The sequence below is a fragment of the Camponotus floridanus genome, unplaced genomic scaffold (genome assembly GCF_003227725.1).
Source record: "Camponotus floridanus strain SB8 unplaced genomic scaffold, Cflo_v7.5 scaffold2, whole genome shotgun sequence".
Classification (NCBI taxonomy): Eukaryota; Metazoa; Arthropoda; class Insecta; order Hymenoptera; family Formicidae; genus Camponotus; species Camponotus floridanus.
In genome coordinates this window covers 1,829,212-1,850,122 of record NW_020229325.1, presented here as the reverse complement: position 1 = coordinate 1,850,122, position 20,911 = coordinate 1,829,212, and the positions used below count along the sequence as shown (strand labels likewise).

The 20,911-nt window shown below is 38.1% G+C and overlaps 1 protein-coding gene across 5 annotated transcripts in view; it reads left to right on the top strand.

Moving 5' to 3' along the window:
• The window catches only part of LOC105258322 (zinc finger homeobox protein 4), a 315,292-nt gene that overhangs the window by 68,459 nt on the left and 225,922 nt on the right, over window positions 1-20,911 (top strand). For all 5 annotated transcript variants that reach the window (XM_025408211.1, XM_025408210.1, XM_025408209.1 and 2 more), the window contains one exon: window positions 9,740-9,791. The gene's annotated coding sequence lies outside the window, so the exon portion shown is untranslated. The remainder of the gene's footprint in view (window positions 1-9,739; window positions 9,792-20,911) is intronic.

The following is a 20,911-nucleotide window of genomic DNA, read 5'->3' as shown; positions in this document are numbered from 1 at the left end:
GTCCATCTGTGTCGCTTCATTTACCTCCATTTTTTCCATATTCGCAGAATGGGTATTTATTTCTGTGAATATTTTTCAACGAAAAACATTCCGCAAAAAAATAACGACCGTGCAATGTCCAATTTACGACAGTGCCACGCACGAGCTGCCGAGGTGGAAGATTTCTTCGCTCCGGCATGCTCTTCGTTTCCATCGTGAAAATGACCGAGACGAAGCCGCGCAACGCGCCGGGGCCGGGGCCGGGGCCGGGGCAACGGGATAAATAAGAAGCGGGTGAGGCGACGAGGTGGGCGAATGCGCGCAAACACACGGCACCCGGATGAAGAAGAAAGACAAAGAGGTAGCGGCGGCGGAGAGAACGGGGGGGGGAAGAGGAGGCGGAGAAGGTTGAGCGGAGGGTGACGGTCGCGGAGGATGAGGGGAATCGAATCTCTTTTCCCTTCGCGAAAGAGGAAGAGGCCAGGAGAGAGCCGCGAAACGCGGATTCGACAAATCGAAGTGTGCCCCTCGAAGTGCGCGCGGATGGGGAGATGGCGGGGGAGCGCGAGAAACGCGAGACGACTCTGCTGGGTGAAATAAGGGAGAGAGAGAGGGAGAAAAGGAAGAGAGATAACGTGGGTGGCGGTGTATGTATGTGTGTGCCGCCTTCGACGCGCAGGCCCTATGCAAAATAGCAAGGCTGGTGGGGTGATGGTACCGTTGGAGACCCCCCGGAGCCGCGCGACGGGGCAAACAACCCCTTAGTTCTGCCGTAGTAGCGGCCGCAGACGCCCCCACCACGTGTGCGTGTCGTGCGAGACGCCTTTCGCCATCGTCGTCGTCGTCGTCGTCGTCGTTGTCGCCGTCGTCGTCGTCGTCGTTGTCGCCGTCGTCGTCGCCGTCGCCGACCGTTGTCGTACGTCGTCATCGTCGACGGTAGCGCCACTTCCGACCGGAAGCCCGCTCGGACCCCTCGCGTTTTTATCCCCTCCCCCTCTCCCTCGAGTGGTCATCTCCTCCTGTGCGCAGATCCCGCGGGCCTTGTACGGGCCTAGTGATTTTTGCCGGTTTCGCGAGCGATCGCGGGATCCTCGGTGAAGTATCAAGTGAAGAAATATTAGTGAACGTGTATATACCGGAAGCAGGATGCGCGGAGACATCCATCCTAGAAGAAGGATGCGACGTTACGACTAACAAACTGATTCCAAGCGAACGAGGTAAAAGTCAGTTTGCTCATTTCGAGAGCAACACGTTTTAAAACAATTCGTTCGATTTTTGATAACGACTTTTGATAAGGCTAATAAATCGCGTCGCACATCAGGTTCCTTGTTGAGAATCAATTCTAGCGGAAATCAATGGTATCGCGTCTACGAATTTATAATTTCATCCTTATCCTTATCTTTCGTAGTGACTTATTTCCCAAAAGTATGTTAGCATGTATAGCGATTATGTAAGCGATTCGTGATGAAAATTGCGTCGTTTTGCAAATGAAGAATTTACGATCGCGAGATGTATGAAACAAAACATTCAGATTCACGATAACATAAACAACTGGTTAGAATCGGCGATCTAACTAATTTAGTATCGCAACAGGATTTCGCGCAAGACGAGGAAACATATCATAGAGAAACATCGCGGTGTGCAACGATTTTGCAAGCGTCTCCTTCTGCGATCGCGTAATTTCCATTCTTTATTCGCTCATAAACTATGCATGCATATTCGCGAGACGAAAATGGAATCGCCGAGCCATTCGAGACGAGGGCAATCAACGACGCCTTTTGTAATTAACATGCTCGGCAACGCTCGTAAATATTACGGAGAATGCGATAATTATCATCGCGAGATCCGCTTCCTCGATGATCAACCAAGTTCCCGTGGGCCTTATAATTGAGCGATTGACGACAGCGAATTCTGGGACAACGAATACTCGAGAGGAGAGAGGAGATGCGAGAAGAAGCGAATGAATGACGATACGCAAAAGGAAAGAGGAAGGGGAGGGCAGGGAAGGGGATTGAAAATAGGTAAAGACGAAGTTGATTAATCGCCGATCAATTAATAGCTGCGGGACTCGGAGGCGGCTGTTACGTCACCCGCTTCGGCGAGGCTCTCATTAATTAGTTATTAACGGCGCGCCGCGGTAATTACAGATGCAAATCGGTCCCATCTACGATCTACGCCCGTCATTATCTCCTCGGTGATTTCGTAATCCCGACTCGATGCGAGAACGCCGTGAAAAAGTACGCGAAGGTGGAAGGTCGAGGTAAAAACTAATCGTCTTGGGACGGATCGAAAGAGTCGAAGTCGCGGATTCAGGCGTCGAGCGTCTCTTCGAAAAAAAAGAAATGCCATCGGCTCTCTCTTTCTTTTCCTTTGACTTTCTGGCGTAACATACACATGCGAATAATTCGACACACACATTTCGAGAAATTATTTACGACGCGAGAGTTTGTATGCAAGAGGGGGAGGAGAGAGAGGGAGATAAAAAGAAAGAGAGAGAGAGAGAGAGAGAGAGAGTATGCGATGCAAGTAAATCGGAACATTTTATACATCGCGCGTCGATAAAATCCGACGAACGTCTCTCTTTATATCACGTTTATGTAAACTATATACGATAATACGGTATATGTCCTGACGTTTAATATTTCAGCGGAATAAAAGAGAGACGCCTCTCGATGTGTTTATTGCCGAATCTTCCATAAGAGGGTACGGGAAAAGATATATAAGTTAAATGGAAATTTCAAGTGAAGACGAATCGCTTTCGTATGACTCCGCTGTTTAACGTCTCGCGCGAATCGTACGGGAACCAAGACGCGCACACGTTCGAGAAATTATTCGCTGTCCGGGATTATTTAAGACCGCGCGTTTTCTTGAATAATGTGTAACTCGATGAGCCGAATCCGCGCCGCGATTCGAGGCGGGATCCATCTTACGCTTATTGGCAAAATGCCATAAAACAAATGCGCTGATGATGGGAGGCCGAGATAAAAGACACATCGCGCGTTTCCTTGTATTAAAAAAATCAGCCGACACATTTGTTTCAAGATTCATCTTTTGTTCTTTCGAGCTAATGCGTCACGATATAATGTGTTCTCGCATTTTAATAGAAAAACGATCTTTGGTTAATCGACGTGAAAAAAAATAACGACGGATAGGCTCGAATTAAAGATTAATCGCTCAACGACAAATCGAATGTTGACTTTTAACGTTTGACCTTTGAAAACAAGATTTCCCCTTAATATCGTAATCATTTCTGTAAACAAGTCGCAGATTTATCTTTAACAAATCTCTCTGAATAATTATTTCCTATTAATTACACTTCAACGCTTGATCTTAATTGAAATATCACCGAGAGAAAGTCGTTAATATAAAAAATATATATAATTCTATTATTTCTTATGAAAGTTACTTCATAGATGTATAATAAGATTCAATAGAATAAGTTCAATATTTCTAATAATATTGAACTAAGATAATTATATTCAATGATTCAATTAATTAAAATTTAAATTATATTCAATATGATTAAATTCAGGTAATTAAATTTCAATGATGATTAATTTTAAATAATGAATCTTATAGAATCATTCAATAAATATTAAATATAAAATTTGATATGTAAAAAAATGCGTTAAACGTACTTTTTTATAATCTTAATGTAAATAACATCAATCAACATTGAAATATATTAAAAAGTATAATATATTAAAAATATATTAAAAAGTATAATATAAGGATATTTAATTTCGCGCAAACAATGACACCTTATAAATTTGTCTGAAGTAATTTTATTACAACGTATAAAAATTTCAAAGGAGCATGGCAGTTATTGTTGTTCAAAGAAATACACGTAATTTGAATGACTAACCTTTCGATCCCAAAATATACAAGCTAGATTTTCATAGCAAACGTAACGGGAATATAAAATGCGTGCTCGTTCGCTTTCCATTCCTCCATCGTTTCGTTCTCGCGTCGATCATCTCTCTACGATCTACGATCTATAGTCGCGGCGCCGTTGCCTGGCAGGAACGAGTCGCGCGATAATTACGATAAAACCGACAGCAGCGCGCAGACCGGAGTTAATTATTCAACGCCACGCGTGCGCGCCCACGTTGTGTCCCACAAAGAGAAATACTTCGAGACGATAGCCCTTCGATAGGGTATTTCGATAAACCGCGCATTAACAAATAGAGAATTTATGGAGCATGTAGCACTCGAAGATGCGATTTTATTTTATCAAAGATGATGCTGGAAAGACTGCTTTTTTTGTCTAAATCGATCGAAGTGTCGTCCTAAATTACGATAATTGATAAAAAATTTATTTTACCAACGAAAAATATAATATTTTAATAGATGATATATACATAATATATGCATCTCTACATTATATATTTTCACTCATGTAAAATAATATCTTATATCATTTTGTATTCAAGGAGATGTTATTTCTATTGGATTGACGCACGCAAAACGTGCAAAAAATATATATTCTTTCTTTTATCAATATCTAATTTATAGCTATATCTAAAAAAAACCAGCAATGATTACTTTCGTTATTTACGTCGTTTTGAAATTAATAAGCAAACGATTATTATTTCTTCGCTCACGAGTTTAGAAAATATTCGCGAAACTTGACAGGCACATTCAGAGTTCTCTCTACTTTCCAAAATCATTTGTTTGACGTAATAAAATCCCTCTCTCGAAAGTTTTTTTTTTTACATCATACGTGAGAAGAAATGTCGCGTGTCCTGCCGCGACTTTACGATGTTTCAGGCAAAATCGAAGGGCCATCAGCGTGAGAGAGATCGGTAACGATCGTCATCCCGTTGATTCGCGAGGGATTCAGAAGCCTTCGGCAGGGATCACCACGGGCGGTCGACGATCGCTCGTACGGTGCATTCGAGGGTGGGCAGAGGGTAAAATCTCCCGCCGAGGAAGGGGGAGGGGAGGCAGGAAGCTGTCCTTTACAGGATCGACTACCAGCAACGTTGAAATCGGCTCGTCGAAGAAAGGGAGACGGGCGTAGGTGGTCGTTCGTTGCTGTTTATTAATTCGAGGCGAGGCGAGATGCGCGTCCACTTTGTGCGGTTCGGTTGCTCGTTTCGCCCACGCGCTCGTCACTGTTTCCATCCGACACGCATACAAGCACACACGCGTGCACCATGATAATGCACGATACCGCGAATAAAATACGCCCAGAGAAAAGAAGAGAGAGAGACAGAGGAAAGAGCAAGTATATGGAATCTTCGAAACTGCAAAATGAAGACTTTTTTTTTAGATCATCCAATAGCGCGGGGGTGCGCCGAGTATGCGAAAGGAACATCGTAAAAAGGCGACGATAAAGGCGTCGCTACTAAAGTGTCGCTGCCATGGTTTTTTACTAGCCACCAGTATCCGCGGTGTTATTTTATTGGTGACAAGCGTAATGAGGCGTTTGCCGACTAATCGTGTGACGGTATTCCGGATCGTTAATAATAACGATTTTATTATACGGTATGAATTATCGCTCGTAAGAAAACACGATTAATGATGTTTGGTGGATGCATATATTAACCGGTGATATCACCCGTAAATTTAGGAAATTAATTTCATCGAACATATATTATACGACTATTAATGTTATCATCGGTATTCAAACGGAACTCAAAATGTAAAAGAGCAAGTTTTAGCAAGTTGATGACCAATTAAGACACTTGCTTATTTTTGTCGAAAATATATGTTATTCTACATTCATCACTATATTTTATATAAGATATCGATATTTTGTATTTATTCTGTGTAATATTTTTTATAGATGCAATATGGCCGACGATTTGCTCATTATATCATTTGCAAAAATAGCAAACATGACAATTCCGAATAGCTCGGTAGCATCTATTAAGTATCATGCCTGAGTTTTACAACAGCTATAAAGTTATAATTATATGTTTGTGTCCCTCCCCAAAAATTATGTTTTTAGACTTGTTAATGGATTCGTGCCAGAACACTGACGTGATGCTACAATTCTATACGAAGGATCAGATATATAAAGAAGATATGTCATTCATCCATTCGAAAAGCTTTAATACTTCATCGATCTATTTCATTATTCGATCGTAAAGTGTCGAATTGTTTTGATTTTACAACAAATAGATTTATGCATAGTTTGCTTCCCTTGCCTCCATAGGCTATGATGCATTCCTCTTTCCGGACGTTAGAGGACATTAAAAATAACTGTCTAAAGGCATTCTCGCGATGCTAAACCACCCACGTTCTCGTCTCACGTTACGATCGCGTATCTCTTTTAACGCAGCGAGAAATCGCCTGGCCGATACTCGGATACCGTTATACAAAATTTTTTTTCGGATTTCGCAGGAAATCGTATGTATCGACGGAAATAGCCTCGGTAACTGAAACAACTGGCAACCGAGCAAATCGCATTTATTACATCGAAAAATAGACCGAATTTCTTCGTCTAAAATTAAATGCAATAGATTTTGTCTAGCTTATGTTAAGAATGTTTATCCATCACTGCAAAATGTTATTTTTCTACATTTTCTAATACTATTTCACATGTTCCTCTTACTTCATCAAAAAAAATGTGGCAGCAATAATTTTAACTATCGAGGTTATTAATATATATTTCAAAGTTACATATTTTTACCTCTTTTTAAATTATTTCAGGAATATCTGATGCTATTCTGTGTGTGACTGTAAGATAATAATACCTTAAGATTATGAAGATAAAAATTAAGAAAAGAAAGTATATTACGTCCTAATGAATTTTAATAGAAGCACAATCTACTATTGTATTTTGGAAAGATTAATTTTGTTGATGACAAATAATTAATAAAAAGGAAACTGCTTTTTCAAAATTTTTACGTTGCCGAGAAAACTATTTGTGAGAGATCTATGCATATATGATATATAATGGATCAAAAACGTCATATTTAAATTTCCAATTACAACACACATGCGGAATTTCAACTTGATAAACAATTTGTCAGATATCTACATTAAATAAATGAAAGATTCTGTCTTAAAGAAACGAGAATAACAGTCAGACGTGTAAAACTTAAAAAATATCCTGATCGAGGCGCGCGTGGCGGATAACGAGATCGGATCTCGAGTACTTTCCGCGCTTGAAGGGGAACATCGATGGTTATTATGGACAACACCATGGGGACCCGTCGCGTTAATATGCCATTTGGTTGGCTGTAGGTCCACGAACTTCTTATATATAAGAATATATATATCTCTCTCTTCCGCTCTCTTCCTTCTTTTTCCCCTCCTTCTACGCGTCTTCTCTTAACGGCTGTAAAAAATGATTCTCGCGGCGAAGGACATGTAAATTTATGAAGGCTCGAGGTCCTGCGGGGTCGTCCCTTCCTCTTCGCGTTATATCCTTATGACTGACCCCGCCACTAGCATTGTTATGCTAACAATTAATTAATGTCACTGTAATTATGCTGACAGCACGTCACATTTCCTACTCGCATCCCCCTGCTTTCCTTTCTCCTTTCCTCTTTCTTTTTTTTATTTTTCAGTACCGGCAACGATCTTCTTAACGCTTTCGAAAGACGGAAATTATGCTGATTAAGACGGTTCATTGTTTCTGCTGGTCTTTGTTGCTTCGGGTGCTTGAGGAACTATTAAAGAGGCTTGCCGCACATTTCTCTTTCTATGTATGTACGTATGAGGGAACGATTAGAAACGGGGCCCGCGCTTTGTGCACGTATTGTCTCGCGATGCGCATTATAGTCCTTTTTACGCAACGCGAAGCGCGCTATTGTCGGTTTGATTAATTATTATTTTACGATTAGATGTTTTTAGACACGTGCACATTATCTTTCTTTAACAATAATTAGAAGATTATATAACTGATATTTTATATTGAAAATTTTTAAAGATATAATAATCACATACACAAATACTAATATATATATTAATAATTAAAATAATAATTCAAAAATATAAAAAACATGCCAAATACAAAACAAAAAAAATATTTCAATAATAAAAATTGTTTAGCAATAATTTTTCATTGCATAAAAAATTTGTTATGCAACGATTAAAAGTTTAAGAGAGCAAAAAGATATTAAAATATACTTCGCGTTTTTTTATTATAAAATGAAAATTTATTTCTCACCGATCGATGCACAAGAGTTGATTAGCTGCATCGTAATACATACAAATATAAAATTCAAATTGTAGCAGCACCTAAAAATAATATTTCAAAAAATATTATTAATATTTCTTTTAATAATATTTCAAAAAATTATTGCGTGCATTGAATTTTATATTTTATGTATATAATAATAAATAGATATTTAATGAACTAATTTTACAAATTCCGAAAAGATTCTATTTCTCATTAAGTAAAAATTTTTATAGAATTAATCGTGTAATATTTAAGTCTTATGCATAATACATAATTAATAAACAAATAAATTACTCACCCCAGTGTTGCTCTGCCATCGCCCGATGTCTCTCCTAGTCCTCTTTCTCCCAAGTCGTCAGGGTCAGCAGGATCCATTGATTCACGTTGTATTCGCAAGAAGATCGTGCAGTTTATTACGCGCGATATTTTTAACGGCACTCCCGCACTTGGACGCGCGATATTTTTAACGGCACTCCCGCACTCTTGAACGCGTGATACTTTGTATGGCACACACCCGCACTTGGACGCACGACATTTTGAACGGTACTAAATTCACAATAAAAACAGACATGTAATACTTTATTTAACTCTCCCAAATTTCGCAATCACGGAGCAATATCTCGTTTCGCGCGAGGATTGCATTTCGAGTCGACGAAATAACTTCGAGTAAGGGAACCCAAAGCGGAAGAAAATGAAATCGATGGACGGGATCGACATGAATGGATTTTTGTCTCAGAACACATTTGGATCTTATAAGTGACTCGAACTCACTTAGACACGATTTGTTATGACAGTAGACAGCTCGTCAAGACGAAACATATGTCTTCAATGTGAGGTAAAAAAAGAGATCGTAGTGTTCAATAGATTACACATGAAGCCATGATATGGCGACATCATTGATATATATGATGTATATGACAAGAGATGGGATGGAATCAAACGACGGTGATCCTACGTGCTCTTATCGGGCAATCAATCGAATTCTAAAGCGATCGGAGCATAGCGTGCTTTTATTGAGCATTTGAGACTCGTGACAATGCTGTATTTGGATACTTAACTTCCCCTTCAAACCTAAAGCTAAAGGCTAAGGCTAAACCTTCTAGGTATTAATAAACCTTCTCACCAACATCAAGATGTATTCGTTGGGAGGATTTCAAAAAGTCGATGTAGATAGATATTTAACGCATGAAATAATTATATGCTAAATTTTGTTTTCGCATTTCTGATCAATTATTAATAAATTAATAAATTAATCAGTATAACGAATTGTTTTATGAATTATTTTATACTCAACGATATACACATATATTATTCTGCTCTCTTAATCTGATAATAGTAAATGATAATAAATTACGTAATGGACAAATTTAAAGTGTAATGCGAGATATATTCGAATCAACAAATAATAAAGAAATCATTATCTGCCGTAAATATCACATCATAAATCAAAATTTAAATATTAAATTTACAGCTGTTTTAAAATTTAGTCTTTTTCCGACTTTATAGAATATATAATTTTTTCGTCTGCGTGATATAAACATTAGAGCGTTTATGAATTTAATACATTTTCATGTTTAGCTATGAAAAGACACGCTAACCATTGCTCTTATTTTCTTGTTACAGGACGTAAGGAAGTTCGAAGGAGCGTAGATGAGTTCTACTGTCTACGTCCTCGGTAAGTCACGCAAATCTGAGTGAATGTAGAGATTATGCCCGCATTGATAGAATCGCAAGATAATAAATAAAATATATTGCTTACAAAAACACAAAAAAATTCTTCCCATCTTCTCTCACATTCCGCTAATCATACATAAAACACGAATATATCCAAATAGCGAATGCATCATTAAAATGTTTAATTACGACTTTTTTATTTCTTTAAAAAACATTTAAATATAAAAATAGGTAAATAAATAAAGATAACAATAATTAAAACGATTTTTTATTTTTAAAGATATCCAGTTGCAGGATAAACATTTCTTTGTAAGATGATTTGCGTTTCTCAGATAATGTGATTCTGTTATAAATATTAATATGCTGCCGATACACGACATGTGGCCTGATATAAAATATTTGCGCTGAAATTTGACTTTTTATAATGAACTTAGGCGTGATTTAAGAACTATTTATTATGTCATTAATTTTAAATAGGCAACTAAGTTATTTTTTTTTATAATTATTGCATAGGAAAACATCTTCGAAGCTTCGTAAATTGCGGATATTACAGATTAAATTTCAGTTTATGTAAATATTGCAAGAGTCGCTAATAAACTATGTATCCATATAATCCGCTCGATGAATTTAAATGGACAAATTTATAACCCTAGCTCTCGTAAATATTGGCAAGACTATAAAATTCTAACCGCATGCTATCAGATAGGCTCGATACGCTCTCTTTTCTTTATCACTATTGATGAGCGCTCGTATTTACAGCTATAAATCGATATCAACGCGTTTGCGTTAATAAAGTTATAGAGAAATAGCTGTACAGAAAATTTAAAAAATAATTAATATTTAAGATTGTTTACGTAAATCGATACTCGCAAAATAAGATTTGTAAAAAAACGCAAAAAAAGTCTCATTACGATAAGTTAAGTTCCAATTTCTTGCGATACGAACGCATCATCTGCGTCCTTTGCATCTACGATCGAGATGATTTTATAATGACCGGCGTTAATGTCGATTGATCGCATATGTGGCATTATTGATGCGATATGTCGTCGCGGTTAAATGCAGATCGCACCGAGCAACAAATTAATTAGCTGCCAATCGTGACATGCTCGAGCATCGATGTTGAGCAGCGATTGCTGACGATCAACACGTTGCGCAATTCGCGAATTTGATTAATGACTCTCACGAGCGTGCTGATTAATGAATGCAAATTATCCCCGGGTTAGTGTATACGCGCGCAAAAATGTAAACCAAGTGGTGGTTTTTCGTGCGACAAGCTCGGATCGATCAGTCGCGAGAAGCATGAGAGGGTCAGTTCCGAGCCACCTCGGACCTTTTTGGTCGATTCGACTTTAGACGGTGATTTCCTTTCGTTCTTCGCCGCAACGAGCGAGGAACGAGAGAGAGGAACGAGAGAGAGGAACGAGAGAGGCGCAGGCGAAGAAGGCGAAAGCGAGCAAGAGGATAGGCCTCCTCCTTCCCATAAATACGGATTTAGTCGCACGGTTTACGACCAAAAACGTGTCGAGCCTCGCGAGCAGAGCCGCGTCTAAATTATTAAAGTCGTAAACGATCGAAATCGTCGTTAAGCGCCGCGCGAGGAAACCCATCGGTATCCTCTCCGCGTCCTCTTCGACAAGGATCGTTTTTCTCGAGGTTTCATTGTTAGGTCGCGTTAGGCGGACCTCCGATAGTCCCGGTCAGAGCTGAGCCTCGATCCGTCGTAGGCGACAGTAAACGGGCTGACCGTCGCGATTTTTGCGATGGACTTCTGCGAAACGTCCGCGCAGATTAAACTCGAAGATGCGATAAGGAGACACTTACGACAGATAATCATGCGGTGACTGCGCGCGCCAGTCATGCTGCGAGATTGATTTTTAGTTAGATTTATTTCGACGCTCGAGAAAAGCGATTAATTTCTTTATAAATATCCTATAAACATTCACATGCTCAATATGTTAAATTTGATTATGAAACATTTTTTCTTAGGAAAGATAAATGCAACAGAAAATTTTAGTGTAAGAAATCTCGTACAATTAATGTATTTTCTCTTGTATATAATGGATCGGTATTATTTAAAAAAAAAACAAATTAGGAGATTAAAAAATATGTTTTCTGAATAAATTGAGAGAATAGAACACAAGTGTAACAATATCGCGCCACGCAATAGAAAATAAGACAACGTAACACTTGATGGATCAAAGATGAATTATAAATCCTCGTGAAGCGATTTAAAATTTGCATTAATGTCAAATGAGATTCGAACAAAGAAGTGCGATTATATTACATTAGCATATTTGCAATTATCCGGATTTGCCTAACGTGTATTGCTCGACCATAATCATTACGATAATTATTAGACAGCCGTCACATTTATTTCTGTAGGAGCGTCCGCGCAAAAAGTTCGAAACAACACATCACGTTTCCACGATAAAACGAACATGTGTTGCGAACGACAAGAAACGCGATTAAAATTTGTAATTAAAATCAGTTGTGGCATATTATCTACGCAGACAATGTAATCGACGAATTGCAACGCGTTTAGCTTACGGCGGTGCGAAAAGTTTAATTGCTCCATAATTACTTGTTATTATATGACGTGTGTGTATGTAATTGACGCAGCTTGTTTTATTGTCGTAGATCATCGCGATAGGTATTGAAATTGAAACGCGGTTACGTAACGCGGTCAAGTCGATGGTTCAGCAAAGAGACCTTGCCTCAAAATAAGGATTCTGCTCCGTTTAGCTAGGGGATGTATAAAATATGAAGTACCGCGATCGCTATAAATATCGCTCCCAAGATTTCCTTATAAATAGAACGAGAAATAATTTAGTTGCACCTTCGTGTACCCCGTTTTTCCCGCGACGCGTTAAACGAGGTGCACCTCGTAATGATGTTTAAGAATCTCCCTTTGTCGGATCTCGTTACTTTGTAATTTACTGCTTTCCTTTGAGCGCCGTATTAAAGATTTTCTTAGTGGCATAGGCGAGAAAGAGAATACGAGATCGCGTGTAACGATGATACATGTAAGCATATCGCGTTGTAGTATCAAAGTACGAGTGAGAAGGAAACAAAAAAAGGACAGAGAGGGTGGCCGCGAAAAAAGATACGTGTATATGTGTCAGAGGAACCGACCACCCAGTTTTTCGAATGGTGTGTGTGTATGATCTCCACTCTGCAAATATTTTTCAAGTCTAACAATAAGCGCGTATGTAACGGATCAGAATCTATGGACTTTGTTTTCAATGTCTCAATTTTTTTTAATTTAAACTTATTAAAGAGCTTCAGGAGAGAGAAAGAAAGAGAGACTATGATGGAAGTTATTTTTATCATTTTAATTATTATCTATATTCAATACAAGCTATGATATATCAATGTCCATATTCCCCGTTTTTTACTTTGCTTTTATTATATTATAGATTGTTTGCCAATATATAGAACCGACTTTTTTTTCAGAAAAAATTCAATATAATTCTTTTTTTTCCTTTCATTTTTTTACTGACGTATAATTTAAATATCTCTTTATTTCTAATCGTTAAATTATATGTTTGTTTAAAACGAGAATGAAATTTTTGTCGCCGATTGTACGAGTAATTAATGGAATTAATCAAATTGTATGTTTTTTTGATACATGATGGACATTAAATTATTTTTCCGCAATGCCACGCAATGAATCATACAACGAAAAAAGAAGACTGCGAAAATACATTTGCATTGTATATTCAACAAGATAAATATAAGACATCATTTATAACATGTACGCATGTTTCTTATCACACATCTTTTCTTCCTGCCAATACTTATTCAGATATACTCATTCGTAACGAGAACAAACATAAGAGTAGAATCGAATAAACATGAGCTTACACAATTGCTTGAAAAGAGATGTTATCAAATTGCGTCTATTCTTCGGAGCGAATAAAAAGCTGAATATGAAAGAAAAAGAAGAGCTTTCTTTCTCTGAATCAAAGATGTAATCGCACGCGTATACGCACATTTGTTGGTCGGAATATCTCTAAATTTATTAGTAACAAAAATCGCCCATAGTATCCGTAACGTTGAAAATATAATTCCTCGCGTTAGTTAATTAAACGCCGCAACAAATATAAACTTATCTGATTTTTTCAGAATTAATTAATTCCCAGGATTCTCTATAAATTCATGAGATGACTCGCACTTTTTCTCAGATGAAGATATCAATTACGAATACTGATCCTCCACCATATGACTCGGTGCATATCTACTTGGCGATGATCTCCGATCTCTTCCTTCTCCTCGAGGAAGGAACGTCCCCGACTTCCCGCCGCACGCACCTGTGTCCAGGACGTCTCCGGCACGTTTGAGATTAGAACCTAATTCCGGGAAGAGTTCACGCGCGCTACAACTGCGTGCGGCGAGATGCGTGTCGGGCTACCGCGTCACGTATCGGAGATAGGTGGTACACGCACTCTCTAGGTGGCTGACTACAAAGAAGCGAAATCAATTTGCAATTTAAATCCGTCGGCGTACGTGCCCGCGGGATCATCCGATTGCCGCGCCGATGATTCCGCTGAACCTGGGATGGGTACGATAACGGCGCGCGAGATCGAGAGTCGTTCGACTGCATTTCAAAGCTCGCGACTCGCATGAATCCTCGCACGGCTCCTGACCTATGCATTTCATAGATAGACGATGCAGCGTCTCTCGTCTTCGGACGTGCCGCACCGAAGTGAGAGCTCCTCTCTCAATCGATCTCGTCGATTTTATATCAATCGGTTATATATATTCTCTCGCGCATCGCGTGAGAGAAGCGTCGTTTCTTTCGCTTGCGTTTCTTTGCGACTGTGTATACTCTGTTAGAATTTCCTATTGAATTTTTCAATGGAGACGTTACATCGGGATGGTTCTTGCGGTGACGTATGCCAAGATTTTTGTACTTAAAAATAGACATTTTTTATATCTTTTGAGATATTATAGATGAGAGTATGGAATCTTTTATTTAGTGACTTTTTTTTTTAAACTTGTTTTTAAATAACACTTGTAATTTTATAATATTACTTGTAATTTTATAATATTACTTTCAGCGTGAAAAATAATTATAAATGTTATATTGCTTTATTAATTACAATTAGATAAATTTTTGCATTTTTTTTTTAATATTGAAGAGATATTATTATTGTATTTTCTTTTATTTATTTAATTTTAAATATTTAAATTAAATTTACACCTCATATTAAAGTAAGTTGTTTCATCTAAAAAAACAAATCCGCAGAAAAACTGTGTACAGTTTCTTTCGCGCGTTCATGATCTTCTAAAATGGATACGTTGATCCTCGAATTAAGAGACTCTAGGGAATAGGTCTAAAGAAGGTCTGGCTTAAGATCGCTCAAGAACAGTCTCTGTCTCTGTTTTCGTATCTGTCTTCTTGTTCCTCCAGCAGCAGTTTTTTCTGCCACTATCAAGATAGCTCGTGTAATCGCGGTTTTTGTCATATTAATTGATTCGAGCAGAACAACACCGCTAAAAACGGTCAGTTATAAACGATAAGTATTGGCTATTACATTACAAAAAAAATGTAATTATTAAGTACAAGGCAATAAGTCATTGACTTGAGGTGAAATCCTCCTCGATTACATCATATCTCTTATCATAAAGAAAACGATTGAAGTTAGTTATCTCCGGTTTCACTTATTTCATCAAATATCATTAAAACTCGTACCCTTGAATAAAAAGATGCAAACAATTGTAATTACGTTTGATAACGACACGTTAGTCCACATAATCAAGCAAGTTCACAAAGAAAAATAGCGCGACATTTCGTTTCTATCTTCCATCTTCTATCCTCTAGTCCAAAGACGTGAAGAGTTTCCGATGGAGACGATTCAAACAAAGGAAGAGAGAGAGAGACAAAGAGGGACGAACACCCTTCCCGGTTCGTCTTCTCTCAAGTAATGCCATCCCTTATGCATTCGTAACCCTCCCCCGACGCCCGTTGTCGCCAATATCTCGCTCTCTTTTCTTCTTTAAGTTTCTTCGTATGCTTCATCTTTCTCAGTTGTCTTCTTTCTTTTTCGTCCTTCTCCTCTCGCCCCTCTCCCGTTCATTTCTCCTTCGCGCCTCACCCCTATGTCGATATTTCCCTATCGATTGATCCGCAAGAAGGCACCCTTCCCGTCGCTCTGTACGGTTCCCCTTTATCTCTCTTTTCTTTCCATTCGAGCCTTTCTTTATACGACGAATCAACCCATCTTTTCCCCTTTCCCCGCCTACTTCTACTTCTCTCGTTCTGTGTTTCGTCTTGGTGTTTCTCTACTTTTCTTCGACTTCTTCTGTACTGTCTCTATTCGATATATTGAAGCGTATTCTGTATTGGCTTTGGGCTTGCAAGATTAAAATATATACTCAATGTTTTTTTATTTTTTAAATAATACATTATTTATATAATTGTATTATAATTATGAAATGTGATGATTTTACATTAATAATATCTCTGATTAAGAATAATCTCTGTATATAAGATTCTGGTAATATACTTTTTAATAAATAAATAACATTATTTTTCGATTCAATCGTTACACTAACAGCAAACTTAATTTTACGAAAAGCATACAAATCTTATGTTTTAATCATCGCTTCTACAAAGCATTAAAAAAAAATAATATGTAAGATCAAAAAAGAATGAGAATTGAAAAATTTTGCCAAAATCAGATATTTATTTTTGTCATAGTAGTTAAAAATTGAAAAATAATCCGGTTTTTAAACGAATAGTCCTAAAATTCTACAAATGATAACAATTAAGTGTTTGTCAAATTTATACTCGTTGCCGTTTCCAAAACAATTGGAAAAATCGGTTGACAGGTGGTAACTATTCGATTCATCCCGAGTTCGTTGTCCTCATAAGAGGCAGGAATATCGAGTTCAGAAGGGCCCTTAAAAAATGGTTCGATCAGTTCGATCAGGCCCCCGTGCAGAGTTTTGCCCCTTTACACAATGTTTCTCACGTCACACAGACAAAGGAACGCAAATTCCACGTGAAAATCCGTTTCAGTGTCGATGCGTGTGTCACAATGAAGCCCACGTACTCACACGCATGCATGCGTGCGAGAAAGCTGGCAGCTATGCCGTGAAATCAGTTACGAAATCACGGGGTCCCATTGCCATAAGCCCAGAGTCCCCTCGCCTCTTCTTCTCCCCCTCCCCCCTTCCCCCCTCGACCTCTGCGAGGTCGATCATTAATTTGTAACGAACCGGCACCGCCTGTTATTATCCTACGGTTACGCGATCACGTGATTATATATACACACGCATATATCGCGTTGATTTCTCTCGCTTAATTCTACCAGAAACCACAGATTTTCAGGATAGCCCGAAAAATTTAATTCGGAAACGTTGCGCGCATTTTAAATTATACAGTATAAATCAAAGCCAAATGTAGAACAGCGTAATCTTGAAATTGTATATATGTGCGTTTATTTTTGAGAAAACAGTATGCATCATATATGTTGTACGTTTAAGTATTAAAATTTATAAGACTAATAAGTATTTTACTTAATTTTATAAATATTCATTTATTATTTGTCTTTTGAATTTTTATTATTATTAAAAAAAATTTATACTTTCATTGCTTTTTAACGAAATAAAAAATGTCTTCTACGCTGTTATAATTTGAAGATATAGAAGACAACATTACTTAAATTAATATATGGACATTTGTACTATTTTATTTGTACTATTTTTCTAACATATTTTTCTAACATATATTCTCCATATAAATGACTCGAATTCGTGATCCATCAATTTAATTACATTTTTATTTGGCCATAAATTTTTTCCGTTGGACAATTATGGCGTTTCTAGGGATAATCAATTAGCTTATTCAGAAAATTCGGCTTGAATAGATCAAGAGGACAGCGAGGTCAGATCGGAGGGAAGATTTCTCTCGGTGTGTCCTCGCGCGGGGAAAAATGATCAATGGTGAACGAGACTGAGTGATTAGCGAATTCGATCGGCATGCCAACCATGCCCCAGGTCGAGTCGGGGAGAGAAAGAGAGAGAGAGAGAGACTATCGATCGGTACTTCCCGGAAGGTAAGGGGTCGTCGTCGTGTAATCCGTCGTCGTCCGCCCTGAAATGGAGTTATTTCGACTTGGGTTTCGATCGTCTCCACTCGACACGGCACCGTCGCGTCTTACCCGCAATCGAAAAGTTAACCGTCGGAAACGCGCCCTAACGAATACTCTCGACCCCTCTCCCTCTTCTTTCTTCTTCCCCCCGCATCCCTTTCTTCATAGGAGGAAAACCGTCTTTTTTATTTTTTATTACAAAATTACGGTGCTTAACACATATCTCTCTCGTTTTTTTATGCCTTTGTTTTAAGATCTAAACATAAACTTGAGTGCCTGCAATTGTTTATCTCTATTGTGCCTTTCGAAAAAATTTGAAATTAATTGACGTATTTGACGTAATTTGACGTAATTGTGCAACGCAGTAGATGCAACACACGATGTATTATGTCAAAATAAATCATGACTAAAAATATTTCTCGCGCGATTAAACCTAATTTTCGTTGAGTAGCGATGTATTCAAAGAATTTTATGGCAGGAATTAGACCGTTAAAATAAAAATTGTTGGCATGCGTTATAAAATTAAGAGCAGAAGGTAATATGCATCGATCTACGCATCGATGTAATTAAATGCTGACCTCCTCGATAATTGCATTATTGCTGCGTCATTATACTTCGGTCGAGCTACGGAAAATCCGATTAGCGGCGATCGAGGTGACGTTACATTTGAGCCCATGAAGATGCGCGAGCTCGAGTGAATTTGTCAGATTTGTGACGCTTTTTTTATCGTACTTTTTTTTATCGGGCAATCGATGGCGAATACTTCAGCAATCTTTGTTTCGATGTTTCCCGCTAATGATGTGATTTTTCTCAGAAGCATATCTTTTTATAGAATTTTTCTTGGAAGCAGATACAAAAAAGATCAAGAATGAAATTCTCAGTTTTTTCTGTGAACAAATTAATGGAAAGTCTTCAATATTTATCCAAAAATTCCAAAAAGAGATTTCATATCGATCTAAAAACACCTAACTAACAATAAGCAATATCTTCCTCCTTTAAAGGGCATTTGTTTTCTAGATAAAAATATCTCACATCATAATTTTTTTTACGAGTCCATCCGCGTGATCAGTCAGGTGATTCGTCAATTGTAAGAGCCCCATAATGCATACATCATCATACGTGATCTTAGCTATAGCGACGTTAACGGCACGCGTTAGTCAAGCAATGACGTGTATTAATAGAGTTTGGAAATCCTCGCGACACATTGTCGGTCGTAAATCCCGCCTCGCGCGCGTCACTGATGTTATAATTAAAGCCTTCGATATCAATCAATATCCGTCGCAACGAGCGTGCGTCGATGTGCGAGTATAAATTGCCGCTCATCGAAATAACGGGGACACCTCGGCTTTCTCGTATGACATAAATATATATTATAGTATTTTTTTTGTATATATACAGGATGTCAGGGCAATCTCTTCCTAAAAAAAGCTTTTGTAGCTTACCTCGAGAGCTTTTCAAAAATTGTTAATTGCAAATTACATATTTTTTCTTCGAAACAATTATGTGTTTTCTTTACACCAATTGATTCCTCTCATTATTTCTACATAAAAGTATTGAGGTAAAATAATCGAAAAATGAATATTTTATGGTTTATGTAAAATTAAGAGATTTATTTCAAGACCCATAACTCGAAAAGCACTCAATGAAAAAAATACTTTATTATAGTGTTTTGAAAAGCTGTCAAGATAAGCCACAAGAGCTTTTTTTGGGAAGAGATTGCCTTGACATCCTGTATATATGGTACACAAAAGTCGAAAGTTTTATATATTTATAGCATATCATTATTAAAGAACGACACGACACTCACGTGTCGTGAGTGCCCTTTCTCTCGTGTAAACAATGTGTACGTGGTAGATTCGTTTCGCGCGACAAACGTCGCAAATATTCCGAGAAACTGAGAGCCCGACCCGATAATTAACAGTTGACGCGACGTTTAATTGCAATAATTACGATAATTAGCGGCAAGCGTGGCGGGCGTACCGCGAACACCACCGATATATCGTTCGTCGCGTCACGACATGTTAACGGCAATTTGTTGTTAACATTTCGCTTCGTGTCATCGAGTGGCTCGCGTGATCGTCTCGATCGATACCGCTCGAGATAAGATTGTTGATCTCGCCCGCAACATACGGTGCGCGATCAACGTTGGAGATTTCGATTGACGTAGCACTTCGGAAATTTATTTGCAGATTCGCTCTTGTCCTTTTAATAAGTATTCTTTTATAAGTATGGATTAATGAGCGGAAATAAAAATGATCTTGCGCATTTTCGATTTTATCATGTTTCTTCAGTGATAATGTCAGTTTCTCATTATCAAAAAATGCAATAAAAGAAATCTTTCTTGTGAATTAAAAATTATAACATATATATATATGTGTGTCTCCAATTTTGTCCTTTGAATCATTTTTATACTGACCATTTCTTATATATATTTGTACTTTAGATAGCGGCACGCGAATTTAGATCGCGGGATATTTTAGAGACTCGAGTGCATTCGTCTTTATAACTTCTCTTTCGGGAGACATTAATCATTTATATCATCGTCTGATTATCAGCTATCGAAATTACGCAAATCTCTACATCTCAACAATATCCACATTTTTCTGTACACTACCTAACGACAGATTAACATTGAGATCTGATTTTTGAAAAATTGCAGTCATTCGCGAGCGACGCAAAATCGTGAGACGAGACAAGAAGGGCTCGAGGGCAGGCGCGAGGAAGGAAGAAACGGACTGGCATAAAACTCGCCCCATAGAATTTTTCGTTCGCACGGTTTCATTTCAATTAACGTTCCCTCGTCTCAGGAGGGTTGCCATCACCGTTTCGTATACGTGTGTGAGTGTAGCATATATATATACACATCTAGCCTATCTCGATGTCTCGCCGATAATTGCGCCGCGGTAACACGGCCGAGTTAGCGGCTCCTAAAGGGATGGATTTCCGAACCGGTTTCGCGCATTATGCGCGATTCTCACCCCGAGGCACTCGTAAAACCTTAGGCAAGAATTCGCGCCGCGGT